Genomic DNA, 15941 nt, shown 5'->3' on the forward strand with positions numbered 1-15941 from the left:
AATAATGCCTCCGAAAAGCAACGCAACATTACCTCCTCTATAAACATCAATTAAGTTGAAATGGAAGTAAATTTCGTTATCAGCATAACCTAACCTAAAATTGTCCTTCCTTGTCTTGTCTTGTCACGATTTTTGTACGGTTTGCAGACTCAGCCTTCGTGTGTTCTTGTTGACTTACGGCATATGTACATGTAGGCTAATATATTTGCCTGTACGTATTACTACAGCGCGGTTTCTCATCAGTCCTCCCTCTGTGGGTGGGGGCGGTAGAATAACACCCACGGTATCCCCTGCCTGTCGTAAGAGGCGACTAAAAGGGTCCCCAGGGGCTCTGAACTTTGAAGCGTGGGTTGGCGACCACGGGGCCCTCAGCTGAGTCTGGCATTGCTTCCACTTACTTGTATCAGGCTCCTCACTTTCATCTATCCTATCTGACCTCCCTTGGTCAACTCTTGTTCTTTTCCGACCCCGACGCTATTAGGTTTGCGAGGGCTAGGGAGTCTTTCATTTTCACGCCCTTCGTGGCCCTTGTCTTTCTTTGGCCGATATCTTCATTTTCGAAGTGTCGGATCCCTTCCATTTTTTCCGTCTGATTAGTGTTATATAGAGGATGGTTGCCTAGTTGTACTTCCTCTTAAAACAATAATCACCACCACCACCACCACCTCTCATCAGTCCAACAAGTGATAGCGAATTTCAGGAAAGGAGCTTTTTTTTCTTGCTAATTGCTTTACGTCACACTGACACAGGCAGCTCTTACGGCGACAATGGGATAGAAAAGGCTTAGGAATGGGAAGGAATCGGCCGTGACCTTAATTAAGGTACAGCCCCAGCATTGCCTGGTGTGAAAATGGGAAACCACGGAAAACCATCTTCACTGCTGCCGACAATGGGGTTCGAACCCACTATCTCCCGGATGCAAGCCGACAACTCCGCGCTCCTAACCGCATGGTCAACTCGCCCGGTAGCTGAATTATTTACACAAGGCAAGAATCGAAGAATACTGTTATAGTATTGCGTATATCAAAATAGCCCGCCTCAGTGGTGTAGTGGTTAGTGAGATTATCTGCCACCCCCGGAGGCTCTGGTTCGATTCTCGGCCTTGCCACGAAATTTGAAAAGTTGTATGAGGGCTGGAACGGGGTACACTCAGCCTTGGGAGGTTAAATGAGTGGAGGTGGGTTCAAATACCACCTCAGCCATCCTAGAAGTGGTTTTCCGTGGTTTCCCACTTCTCCTACAGGTAAATGCCGGGATGGTACGTAATTTAAGGCCACGGCCGCTTCCTTCCCTCTTCCTTGTCTATCTCTTCCAATGAGACCGCCTGGGTGATGTACTGGTCCTCCTCCACATTTGTATCTACCAAGCCGATGCCTGACGCTCCATGACACTGCCCTTGAGGCGGTAGAGGTGGGATCCCTCGCTGAGACCGAGGGAAAATCCAACCCTTGATGGTAAGAAGAAGTAGTAGAAGAAGAAGGAACCTCCTTATTAATTAATTAATTAATTTATTTATTTATTTATTGCACACTACAGGACTTAATGTCCCAATTACAGTGGCAAGTACGTCTTATAAACTACAATTAACAAGGTTGTACTTGTATGTAATCTATATTCTACAATTTTATCTAATCTATCTATCTATCCATATATATATATATAATAGGAGTTTTGTCTGTACATTGCTCAGAATTTGAAAAGAACTGTATTTCTGTATCACTCATGTCCACAGTAACAAGGAAATGCACTTTTTAATTTTCCGCAAGTCTGTCTGTCTGTCTGTCTGTCTGTCTGTCTGTCTGTCTGTCTGTCTGTCTGTACACGCATCACTAGGAAACGGCTGAAGAGAATTTAATACAAATCGGTATGCAAAGTCGGGGAATAAGTCGCTACAATCTGTGCCATAAATAATTTTATTCACGCTGATGGAAATGGTAGTTTAGGGGAAGGCCTAAAATTTAATTTTCAAATATTTATTTTATTAGTGGTGGTATCTTAATGAAAATTGGTATGAGAAGTCGAGAAATAAGTCGCTACAATCTAGGCTATAACTAATTTTATTCACGCTGAGCAAAATGGTAGTTTAGGGGAAGGCCAAAAATTGTATTCTTAGATATTCACGTTATTAGTGGTCCTATCTCATTGAAAATTTGTATTCAAATTCGGAGAATGAGTCACTAAAATCTAGGATATACATCATTTTATTCACGCTGACTGAAATGGTACTTTGGGGAAGGCCTAAAATTTAATTCTCAAGTATTTATATTATTAGCCGTCGTATCGATAAATACTACATAACGAAAGTCATATAGAATTAAATTTCCGACCATTTATTTCTTATACATTTTTACCCTACCGGCTATGATAACGTAGATATTCATGAATTTGTATTTTTGTTGCCAAGTCCATATCAACGCCGAGCCACGAGAAAATGGGTAAACAGAATTTAATGAAAATCGGTATATAGAGACGGCGAATAAGAAACTACAGTCTAAGCTATAAACAATTTCATTCAAACTGGATTAAATTGTAGTTTAGGGGAAGAGGCCTAAAATTTAATTTTTAAATACCTATGTTATTGGTCCTATCGAAAAATACTACATAACAAAAGTTACATAGAATACAATTTCCGACCATGTACATTTTATTTAGTTTTACCGTACCTACCATGACAGGAGTGGTATTTCAGAGTCGGAAGAAAACTAAATGTGAAGGCCTACAATATCAAAAGCGCATAACATTGATGAACAATAACATTACATTGACCATTGTTAGTGGCGGTGTTCTTTACCTCTTATGCTGCCTCTCAACTCCGATAGAGGGGATTACTGCTGCGTACCGAGTATAATAGCCTAACTGATTACTGGCGGAAAATAGCCGGGGAGTTAGACAACTTTCTTCTTTAGCATGCCATTCCTCTGGTTCATACATTTTCTGATACAGCTGGTACGTAACGCACCGGTTCATCACAGTATTCCAGCTGTTCGATCCCCACTCTGACGCGCTGTTTTGAATGAGCAGTGTGCATACTTAAGGCAGAGGCTCACTTAATAGTAGTAGTAGTAGTATTGCCTGGTCTAGAATAACAATTTAGGCCTATTCCAAATTATAGCACGACAATTCAATAAATGACTCAAAATTCAACCCTGAAAAAAGCCGTTTCTTAAGTTTCCTCCTCCTCAGTTTTATTAAAATTTGCCTCCAAGTCAGATAGATTTTACCGTCGCCAGTGTAGTGAATTGATATTTACCAACTCATCATGTACTCCTAGGAAATAGTTTAGTACAAGGGCATGACTTTTGCCGTAGGAGTCTCCACTATTGCATCTTCTCACCGCGGAAAAAAAGACGAAGTGTGTTCACGGATCACGGTTGTCTGCGGCTTAGTCATTCCAGCTGTGAAACGTTGGACTGTAATATCAGGAGCTTCGTTAAAAGTGAGGAAATGTGTGGTTTGTGATTTGGTCGAGTACTTCTTATGAAAGCATTGCTTTTAATTGCGCCATTCCTACTGACGTCATTGTAATATTTGTTCAATTTCAGTTGGGAAAACCGTAAGACAGTGTTTCTGAGGATGTAAACAGGCAGGTGGAGAGTGAGTGTCTACCATTAAAATGAAAGCTTCCCAGCCTTATTGTGACTGATGGTATGCAAGCGGGTCTACCATTACAGTGAAAATTTCCTAACTCAGTCTTCATATGAGAAAAGATGTTTGGTGACATCGCCGTCGCGTTTCTAGGGTAACGTTAAGAACTTTAATACAATCTTGCTCACAACGTGTACACTACCTAACCTAGAATTATGTATAAAATACAGAATTCCGTAGCGAAGCACGAGTACATCAGCTAGTAGGCCTATCATATAATGTTAATATATATCAAAGTATTTTTCTAGAAAGTAAAGAACCTTATATTAATCCGGTGGAACAACACACGACAAAGTAAAATGACAAAATAAATGAAGCAATACACGTACAAGATAATATTGTAGAACTTCACCTTACAATTTCCCCTAGTTTTAATGAGGTAAGATTGTTGATGGTTATGCATTTCTCGTGATTTCAGTATGCAATTAGTCAAGGTGGCAGCAGTGATGAGCCATTAAAGAAGATAATAGGGTGACGACATTTGCTTTCTTACTGCATAGCCTTGTCTGCCGAGTGCTGTACCTTTAATTTCCTTCGTTGTCCTCTCTTTCATCGATACCTGCATTTCACGTAAGCATTGCACTTCTTCATTTATTCTCTTCCTCGTTAGTGCTGAAAGGATTGGTTGCATAGATTTACATCTTTAAGCTGTAATCGTCCGCCTCTGCGGTGCAGTGGTTGGCGTGATTAGCTGCCACCCCCAGAGGCCCGGGTTCGATTCCAGGCTCGGCCACCATACTTGAAAAGAGATACGAGGGCTGGAAAGGGGTCAACTCAGGCTCTGGAGCTCAACTGAGTAGATAGGGTTCGATTTGCACCTAATCCATCCTCGGAGTAGTTTTCCGTGATTTCCCACTTCTCCTCCAGACAAATGCCGGGATGGTATCTAACTGAAGGCCACGCCGCTTCCTTCTCTATCCCTTGTCTATGCCTTCCAATCTTCCCATCCCCCCACCACAAGACCCCTGTTCAGCACAGCAGGTGAGCCCCTGGGCGAGGTACTGGTCCTCCTCCGCAGTTGTATACCCCGACCCAATGTCTCAAACTCTAGGACACTGCCCTTGAGGCGGTACAGGTGGGATTCCTGACTGAGTCCGAGGAAAAATCCAACCCTAGAGGGTAAACAAGTTAAGAATAAGAAGAAACAATAATCACCACCACTCTCGTAAAAATATTATTGTTTTCTTATGACACCGTAACTGCTTGTAAGGCTTCCTAAAGAGACTACAATGCCTGTCCCACGGAAGTACTTTTATGTACTGGTAAATCAACTGGCTCGTGGCTGTCGAATTTGAACACTTTTGAGAACAACGTGCGGCAAAACATGACCACTAGACGGGCACCGCGAACTAATTTTACGGATTTGGATACCCTAATCTGCCGTAATTTATTCCTGAACGAGTATATTTTCATGTCGATAAATGTACTAGAACAAGGAGATAGCGGCCCCGATCTGTAAATTCAAGAATAACGGCCGTACCCCTGCGAATATGGTGACCGATATAATCGGTTTGGGAGTTTTCGTTACTATGACAGGCCCCCTTTCCTACTTCCAGACAGATTACAGTTTTTATTAGAATGTTTAGCAACTTCCCTACTACCAGTCGAAATAGAGTTGTGCAGTTATAATTATAATGGCAGGCCCCTTTTCCTACAGCCAGCCAGCTTAATACCAGTCACACCAAGTTAGTGAGTTTCCATCAAAATAGCAAGCCACTATGCCTAATACCAGTCATATTTTAGATGGATACATTTGTTTATAAGGGCGGGTACCCTTGCCTACAGCCAAACACAATCGGTTAGGGGACTTTTAAACAACAATGCATGCTCCCTTGCCTTCTGCAAGTCAAATCGAGAAGTGAATTATTCACTACAATGGTAGGCCTTCCTTACTAATGCCAGTTACACAGGTGTTGGAGAAGGACCCCATTCCTACTGCCAGTCAAAGACGGTGTGGGGAGTACTGACTACAATAGCAGACACACCCCTTCTCGATCGCTACAAGACGACATCAGTGAATATATATAGACCGACATACGAAAGTATATGCATGCTTAAAATATTGCAGACCTTCATTTACAGATTGACTGCTGCAAAACGGTACGTCATATCGACAAAGGATTATACCATAAAACGTTAGATTTAGCGGCCTAAATGGCTGGTCGTATGATATCTGATCTATTCATGGGTCAGACTGAGTTAGAAACGTTGAATAGGGTAACATTTTTGTAAAATTATCTCACATTGCATTACTTTTCAGTTAATTATGTGACAGCTACATACATAGCATTTGGCTCACATATGGCTACTGGGTGGGCCAATTTTCGTGTAGGGTTTGATGATTCTATCTTTCTTATAAGTGATTGAAAGTATGAATTATGCTTGTGAAAAGTCCAAATTTACTTAACATCGAAAAGTAGACTAAAATCAAACGTAAAAGGGATACAGATACAACAAAAAGTCATAAGACCAAGGTTGTAGATCACTCCAAATTGAATGGAGATTGTGCCTTCCCTTATGTGATTGGACTTCGCGAAGATCTGCACCATCATTAAAATTGCCTCAATATTTCGATATTATTCGGGGAAAAAAGTGAAAAATTTAAAGCTCTTGGAAATGTTCTGTCCATTACAGGCTAAAACGTATAATTCTGCCAAATTTCTGTTTTCTTCTTCGTCTGGAAGATTATGTCGCAATGTGGATTTTGGGCGAGGAGGGTTAAAATTAGGACTTTCAGGAAACAAAACCAAAAATTATGCAGTTGGTTGTTATTACTACCCCTTAAACGCGTAGCTGTGTGAACATTTCGCCAAAATAGTCAATGCACAGGCACAAAGTCGTTAGGATTTTACTTATATAGATAGATAAGGAATCTGCTACACGTACAACACCTTTTGGTCTATGTCTGCTGGACTTACCCTGCAAACCCGACCATTCATGATATCTCCCTTATTAATCTTTCTGTCGAAAAAATACACATGAAAAAAGTTTTAGAAATGGATTTCCGACAAATTTGGTCGATTTCCGGTCAGGTTGGTCATGTACTGTATATATTGTGGAAGAGTAAATTCACCATTTCGGTTCCCTATAAACCGCCAGTCCATTCCAGGAACAGAAAATGTTATTGACCTTTAAAATATACCTTTGGAAAAATGGATGCTAAATATAAAGTTTGGTTCAAATATCTGCATATAGTTTTCAAGTTGAAAGAAACTCGCTCAATACGCGCCCGTTCTTAAGTTAAGTCAGGTTAATGATATCTCCCTTATAAATTCTCTTACCGAAATGATGCACATGAGAGAAAAGGTTTAAAATTATTTTCCATTAAGGCAGGTAGATTTCTAGTAAGTTTGGTTGTGTATATTATGTGGGAGTGCATAATCATGGTTTCGGTTTCGTATACCCCCCCCCCCCCAGTTTTCATGGATTTAGAAACAATATTTGCCCTGAAACCTACGCAAGGACAGGTGGATTCTTAATATGAGGTTTGGTGGAAATATATCCAGTAGTTTCCAAGTTATAGACAAGCAGACAGACAGACAAACAGAAAAACAGACACCAAAGATAAAAATATGCAGATGGTCATTATTACACCTGAAACGGATAACTGTACAGAAATGTCGCCAAAATAGTCAATGTACAGACACCCTCTAGAAGTGCAGACCTTTATTTCGGGAGTTACTGCTTTGAAACTCTGCGACATATCTGCAAACGCACCTCACCATCAGACGCCTCTTTCAGTGTTCTACATGGTTGGTCCCATGACATCTTATCCTATATTTATGGGTTAGATTGAGTTAGAATCATTGGGTGTAAAATTTTGTACAGTTTTCGCATACTACTTTATATTTGTGATACTCATGTGACAGATAGAATACTAAAATTTGGCTATCACATTGCCACTGGTAATGCCAATGTGCGTGCCGAATGTCATGATTCTATATTTCCTATAAGTGTGCCAAATTAATGTTAACACATACGTGTGGAAGTACAAAATTTACTTGAAATCGAGAAATACAACTCTATTTAACGTATAAGGAATAGAAATACGATAAAAAGTCATAGGACCAAAGTTGTAGTTGTGCTTTCTGATTTGTGATAAGACTTACAGATTAGCCACCAATTATCCCGAAACGAAGGTGTGCACCGTCGTTAAAACTGCTTCCATACTTCGATATTTTCCGGGGCCGAAAGTTATACATTTGCATAGCTTAGAATATTTCCTCAAAGGAAAGAGTGTCAAGCTTTCGGGATTAGCACTGCATACATACGGTGTAATTAAGGAAGAAAATAATTCAGTAAAGAAAGTTGAAATTAATAGATAATGGATTAAGACTGAGGACAGCCGGATGACGACAAATATGTAAACACCAAGTGAATGTATTTGAAAATCAAATGCCCCTCAATAAATTATGCTAGTGTGAGTTATGGATACAAGAAAGAGGTTACAGAGGAGAAATTTAGGCGCAGGCATTCTTAGGTCAACAGATAAGATGACTAATGGTGTTATTACTTAAGCTATTCGAGGACGGTTATAAACTCCAACGATATTCCGCCAATATCCCTCAGAATGGCCGATAGACTTGCCTTCTACCCAAGGAACAACCATGAATTTAAAGGTATGATGAGGAAAATGGCAATACGTTACTTTCCTGCTGGCAAGCAGTCAGAGACGTTGCCATGGTAACCTGTAGGTTCGTTGTCGGTCTGTCGGTCACACACGCAGGCCATGATACCCGCAGAAAATAGTAAATTTCTCCGTCATTTGAATAGTAAGGTAAATTATGAACATAACGAAAATTGTTTATTATGAAGAGACGTTTCACGTACGGTCCACGGAGTTTACAGGAAATCAATTGTATAAGAGAAAATGGAGGAAAACCGTTCTGGTTTTCCTATAAACCCCCGTCTAATCAAAGATTTTAAAATGAAATGCATATAGCTATTTGCTTTACATCGCATCGACACAGATAGGTCTTATGGCGATTATGGGAGTGGAGAGGCCTAGGAATTGGAAGGGAGCGGCCGTGGCCTTAATTAAGGTACAGCCCCGGCATTTGCCTGGTGTGAAAATGGGAAACCACGGAAAACCATCTTCAGGGCTGCCGACAGTGGGACTCGAACCCACTATTTTCCGATTACTGGATACTGACCGCACTTAAGCGACTGCAGCTATCGAGCTCGGTGAAATGCATATATAAACCTTTCCCGGGGTTAGTTTACTCCAAATATGAAGTTTGGTTGAAATCTATCCAGCCGTTTTGCCGTGATGGTGAAACAGACAAACAGACAAACAGACACGAAAAGTAAAAACCACTGATTCAGTCTTGAATTAACCTAAAACGGATAAATATCTGAAAAAATGGCAAAACAAACGAAATTACAGACAGCGGACCCCCTACAAGTTTATTTATAAGATTATTTGGAATACATTTTTATGCACATGATATACCATTAAGAAAGAGTTGTTATTCTCTTAATGCGGCTGGTTCTTAATCAAAAAGAGATCCCTTGACATGTCAATCCTTTGGTTCCATGTGCCAGCTGGGATTCAGTGTAATAGTGTACTGTGATGTGTAACTGGTGTCCATTAAATATACGTGGTCATCTGTCTTTGGTGGAATGTTATATGAGACCCGAGAGGGTTGTGACAAGGGACGGATTGAACCCACTCTATCAACCTGATAGTCACCGACAATTGGAGCAAAGAGATACTCCCCTATTTACAGAGAACCGAATAACGGAATTCAGTTTAATATTATTAATCCTCAACTAGGATGGTGGAGTTAGATTAGATAAATGCTGTGCGGCGGATTAAAATGGTCACCATTTTTGTTAGGATATTAGTTCGAAGACAGGAGTTAAATGACAAAGTAAGTGATTTTTGCACATATTCTATTCATAATGATTACATATAAAATGCACTCCATAGGAAACACTCACATAAAATGCCTAATAATAGCACAACATTGATTTAATACTTTTTTGTGTAAGTTTCTGAAGTTACGAAATTAAAAAGAAGTGGCCAAATGAGAAGAATTTCTACGTAGGATGACCCAGACAGCACAAAGTTTCAGCCTACTGATTAATCCATACCGAGAAAGAGTATCAGGAAAATTCCTTGGAACAAAAGACGGCCGGGTGTAGAGCTGTAGAGTATACCCCACAAAGTGCCGAGGTTGTGGATAGTGGAAGCCTTTACCTCCCCCCCACCCCCAAGGGGAAGCCCCTCCCGTACAAAAATGCTCAATTGTCACCACAATTTAGCCATCATTGTCTCATAGTGCAATTTGCACTCACCAGCTATTTACAAATTTTCATATGAGTCCTTCTTCCTCCTGCTCATTTTGAAGGGCAGGTATAGCACCGATTTCTCTTCGCTACTGCATTGGACTCATCACTTTCGGTATCACTGAATTCCTTCCATTCAGGTTATAGAACACGTATCATGTCTCTGTCCTTTTGAGCAATACCTTGCTTTTTTCCGGGCTGAGTGGCTAAGACGGTTGACGCGCTGGCCTTCTGACACGAACATGGCAAGTTCGATCCTGGATCAGTCCGGTGGTATTTGAAGGTGCTCAAATACGCCAGTCTCATGCCAGTAGATTTACTGCAACGTAAAGGAACTCCTGCAGAACTAAATTACGGCACCTCGGCGTCTCGGTGTCTCGGGAAAACGTAAAAAGTTGTTAGTGGGACGTAAAAACCAACAACATTGTCATGCAAAACCTTGACTCGAGTTTTCATTCATATTCGTGAAAAATCTTCTATCGAAGTTTGGCGATCGTCATGGCTATTTCAGTCCTTTAGTTTGCCAAACGAAAAAGCAACATCATGCTTATTCCGAACCAGTTACTCAGGTTCTTCAGCCAGGCCTCCGATGTCCTCTCCGCCAACCGTAGGATTCTGCACTTTTCATTCCGCATAACGTGTTCGAAATTTTCAAGTTTCCGCTTCTTGATCGAAAGGATTACTTCGGTCTTTCCATTACCTCAGTATTCCTTACATTTCCAGTCCACGAGATATGTAACATATTGCACAGATTCTGGGTTAGTGTCCACTCTTTCACTCCATACAACAGTGAGGAAAACATATAGCCCCTGACAAATAGCAGCCTCAGATGTAGACTCAGGTTGTGGTTACTGCGGAAGATCTTCATTTGAACGAAGGTGTTCCTTGCATGCCTAATACTTGCCTTGATCTCTTGATGAGCTCCCATTGTTCGTCTAGAATACAACCAAGGTACTTTTATGGTCAAAAACACTTGATCTCTTCGGTGCCTAGCATAAGTCCAGCCTCGATAGACCTCCTCTTTCTCACGATTATGAACTTGATCCTTTTCACCTTCATCTTGAGCGCCCAGTTGTTAAAAACATTGTTGACTCTCTCCAGCAACGCTTGAAGATATTTTGCGCTGCTGTCTGCAAGCAGCAATGTATCATCTGCGTAGCGAATGTTGTTGATACACTTTCCGTTGATGCAGATGTCTTGAGCATGTCTCAAAATCTTCCAAATTCATAGTTAGAGTAATAAATCGAAATCAAGGTATGAACGGAGTAGCATACGTATTTGGCGTCCTATGGGTCAAAATGAACAGCTTTTGTCACAAACAACCGCATGGCCTTGAGAGAAAGGAATATGGTAAATAGATACTAGAAAGTAGGGCTTTCTGAGGGGAATAATGAAAGACAGAGCAAACAATTGTCACACTGCGATGATCTGACCACCAACACACTACTTGACGGTTAAGTAATTGAAGTGTTTCAAGTATCTCTTTTACATACCTTCCTGCCCATGGTGTACGGCATAGAACATGGCCTTTCTGATTTATTTTCGCACTAACTCTTGCTTCCTTATTAAGAAAGAAGGCTTAATTTCCAGTGTCAACTCAGACAATACACCAGGTAACCCGCGAGCGCCGTACTTTCTCCTTGTCAGTGCCTGGCATACGGTAGTGATGAATGGGATATCTGATATCTGCTTTTCTCAGGGGTATTACTGCCTGCAGGTTATTTACGTCAGAATATGCAGAGGTAACATGCGGACGGCCGCTTGCTGCTGTCAACATATCGACAATGGATGGTGTGTTCAGCAAGCGCAAGTACACGGACACAATTTCAATCTATGGAGTATCTGGTCTGAATGCAGCCGAAGCTCGCAGACGGTATGTGCAGGAGTTTCTAAATAGTCGCCTTCCTTCTATGCACATATTTCGCCGAACAGAATTGCAATTAAGAGGTAGTGAATCTTTCAAGGCACATACAAGTAATATTTTTTTGCTAGTGGCTTTACGTCACACCAACACAGATAGGTATTATGGCGACGATGGAATAAGACAGGCCTAGGAGTTGGAAGGAAGCCTTGTGTCAAATTGGGAAACCACGGAAAACCATCTTCAGGGCTGCCGACAGTGGGATTCGAACCCACTATCTACCGAATGCAAGCTCACAGCCGCGCGCCTCTAACCGCACGGCCCACTCGCCCGGTTACAAGTTATTTTCCGGTGTAGTAAAATGACTTATCTGTTATACAAAACATGTTGCTTAAGTAAGTAACGTTTTTAAATATGGCCTTTGCAACACTTTAGTAGTGGTTCAGAGCATGCGCGCTCAGTATGTACATCTGTAGGCTGGCCATTAACGCCATTATGGAAGCATTTTCCCGTATTTTCGTTTGTTTGTGCGAATTGAAAATGCCTCTGACAACTAATGGTCGCGCCGAGTGTGAAGTATGCGCTGTGATTAGTTTTCTAAATGGAAAAGGCGGGAAAGCTGTTGAAATCCATATCATATTAGTGAAGTGTACGGGGAACACACTATCAGCGAAGGAATGGTAAGAAAATGCGTTAGAGCATTTAAATAAAACCGTACTAATGTCCTCGACGAGAAGTGTAGTGGGCGACCGTATGTCATTACTGAAGATTTGGTGCAGAAAGTTGATGCCAAGTTTCGAAAAAACAGATGCTTTAAGATTTCATCAATAATTTATAAGTTGCCTGAAATTTCAAGGAAATTGTGTCAGGACTGTTAGATTATCAGACGTTGTGCACATGTAATCCAAAACCAACGGCATGGCATCCTCAGAAGTAGGATTCTTTCGCTCCATGACAATGCACGACCTCATATGGCTAATCGAACCCGAGACCTCATCGCTTCATTTGGTTGGGAACAATTTGATCATTCTCCGTGGCTACCAGTTGTTCCTGCACTTGAAAAAGTATCTAGTAGCTCAACGCCACGACGATGACGACGACCTAGAAACGACCGTGCAGCAGTGACTGACACGTCAGGCGGCAGATATCTGAGTACAGAAATCAGAAGCTGGTTTCACGATATTACAAGTGCCTTAATATGCTTGGAAGCTGTGATGAGAAGTAGTTTAAGGCTTTCATGTAAAAAGAAGAATTATTTAAACATTTGCATCACTTTTGTTTCTGCATCAAAACTGTACTTACTTCAAAAACACACCTAGTATTTTCGAAATATAGCATGTTGTAGCGCTCCTTTGTAAACCAGGGATCAGACATCCCGCTCATCATTGGTGCATGCGGGACACTTATAAGTAGAAAATTTGGCGCTGGCGGGCTGCCCGGTGTAAATAAATAATTTCGTGTGGCTATTTCTAGCCGAGTGTAGCCCTTGTAAGGCAGACCCTCCGATGAGGGTGGGCGGCATCTGCCATGTGTAGGTAACTGCGTGTTATTGTGGTGGAGGACAGTGTTATGTGTGGTGTGTGAGTTGCAGGGATGTTGGGGACAGCACAAGCACCCAGCCCCCAGGCATTGGAATTAACCAATGAAGGTTAAAATCCCCGACCCGGCCGGGAATCGAACCCGGGACCCTCTGAACCGAAGGCCAGTACGCTGACCATTCAGCCAACGAGTCGGACAAACTCGTGTCCTCATCCCGAGGTGATGCAGCTCTTTTCAGACACACCCCCAATGGAGGTGAGCTGCATGTACCATTTCAACCACGTACCAGCCCTCCTGCCATTCTTAAATTTCTGGCAGTACCGGGAATCGAACCCGGGGCCCCGAGGACGGCAGCTAATAACACTAACCGTTACGCTACGGAGGCGGACCCCGGTATAAAATATTAACGATTTTCAGTTTCCTTAAGTCTTCGACTTTAACGACTGCTAAATAACATTAAAATATACAATCTTGGGGACGTTTGGTTTGTAATACACATTATAAGCTGACGCGTTTTGAAACTGCAATCAGGATCATCTTCAGATCAATAACAAAATATCTTTGTTGCAACTGTCACTCCATAATAACTAGTCTCAAGGTACGTAGACACTGTAAGAAATGTAGTTCAGTCAAGGGCCTCCAGAGTCAAGTAGAAATATGTTGAAGAGTTAACTTTCGAGTGTAGGCATGATCTACTCAGTATCTAGCCGTCTCCATTCTGAAAGTTACTCGCCTCACGAATTATTCTGTGTATAAAATGTTTATAAATGACAGAATTTTCATAAAAAATGACCTGTTAGTCATTATATATGGCATGTTCCGCCACAGCGGACTTCAATGACAGATGGTTCTTTTACAAGAAGGCCAAACTCAAAGGACAAGCATCACGTGAGAACGTGCATTTTGGATTAGAATATATCACCTCGTCAATCTGTTTTCTTAAGTAGCCATTGATATGAAATATTCTGGTTAGGAACTAAAGTTCACCGTTTAACTTTTCAGGCTCAGTCTGGTGAGGTTTGAAGGAGCTAATGTAGTCCAGTCTCGTTTCGATATATTTGCCGGCATATAAATGGACATCTGCGGGACATACCGTATGTTCCAATCATATTTCATATACAAGTTGAAAGTTTCAAATGTTTGATGAGAGTGCAAATTGGGCATAAAATTATTTGAATTAGTTCAAATGGAAGGTCAATCTTGATAACATACTGTAATTAGCCTGAGTGTTTCAGGGTTAATACTACAGTCTTCATTCAGTAACTTACAAAAGTTTCATGTAGTAAATACAAACCAAAAAAACCAAACCCCATGGCACTACAGCCCTTGAAGGGCCTTGGCCTACCAAGTGACCGCTGCTCAGCCCGAAGGCCTGCAGATTACGAGGTGTCGTGTGGTCAGCACGACGGATCCTCTCGGCCGTTATTCTTGGCTTTCTAGACCGGGGCCGCTATCTCACCGTCAGATAGCTCCTCAATTCTAATCACGGAGGCTGAGTGGACCTCGAACCAGCCCTCAGGTCCAGGTAAAAATCCCTGGCCTGGCCGGGAATCGAACCCGGGGCCTCCGGGTAAGAGGCAGGTACGCTACCCCTACACCACGGGGCCGGCATAGTAAATACACCAAGTATAAATGAGTCCATTATTTAATTATTTTAGTCCCGAGACTAGGCATTTTTTCATCCGTACCTCTAGAATGAACGATCAATGTAAGGAAAGCAATAAGGTCAAATTCTATGGAATTAGTGGAATACCACAGAATACTGTTGATGTATTTGGTGCCTTGCCAATAAGTGAAAACATTAACGAATCTGCATTTCAATAAATAATTTACTCAATTACAGTAAAAACTCGAAAACAATGTTAGTAAATAGTAAATATGGTCGAGTTTGATATAAACGGCAGTCGAGAAGTTAATTTGCGGAATGTGTTCCGTACAGAGAATGAGATTTCACAATATGGAGCTAGGGGCACATCGGATTCATTTTTAACAAGTGTTTCTCCTGGCAGTAGCGGTATCACTAGAATTTTTACTGTGTTTGTCACTCAAGAGAATGTGGATGGTTAATTCTTAACGACGGATCTTCCATTGTACTGTAACGTCTGCCAGGATACCTTGTCAATTTTTTATCTCTGCCTGAGCATAATTCACCCTGAAGGCTTCTGCAGTTTGTGGTTCTTACCTGTCAAAGTGACACCGTATAGTAAGAGAAATATTTTTCTTGAAATTGTGTAATAACGAGGCGCTGCCTGAGGAGGCGGTAAAGGCGTGCTTGGTTCACCTGGAATAACGTGGGTTCTATTCCATGTCAGGAAGATGAAAAATTTAAGAAACGAGATTTCCACTTCCGAAGGTGTACTGTACATGGTTCTGAAGTTCACTCAGTCTACACCAAACACGAGCACCAGGTTAGTCCCTATGTGCGAAGGCGTCCGGGCGTGGAATTAACCACTCTACACCACGAAGAGCCGAGGTTACGTTTACTGGAAGTCTTTACTTTCAACCCCTACAAGGGCCTAAATGGCCTGCACGGTGATCACTTCATTTTGTTTAATAAATATAGTTATGAAAGACTCCATATCATTATAGGAAAGCAAATGAAAAT

Source organism: Anabrus simplex, chromosome 6, assembly GCF_040414725.1.
Source record: "Anabrus simplex isolate iqAnaSimp1 chromosome 6, ASM4041472v1, whole genome shotgun sequence".
NCBI classification, from domain to species: domain Eukaryota; kingdom Metazoa; phylum Arthropoda; class Insecta; order Orthoptera; family Tettigoniidae; genus Anabrus; species Anabrus simplex.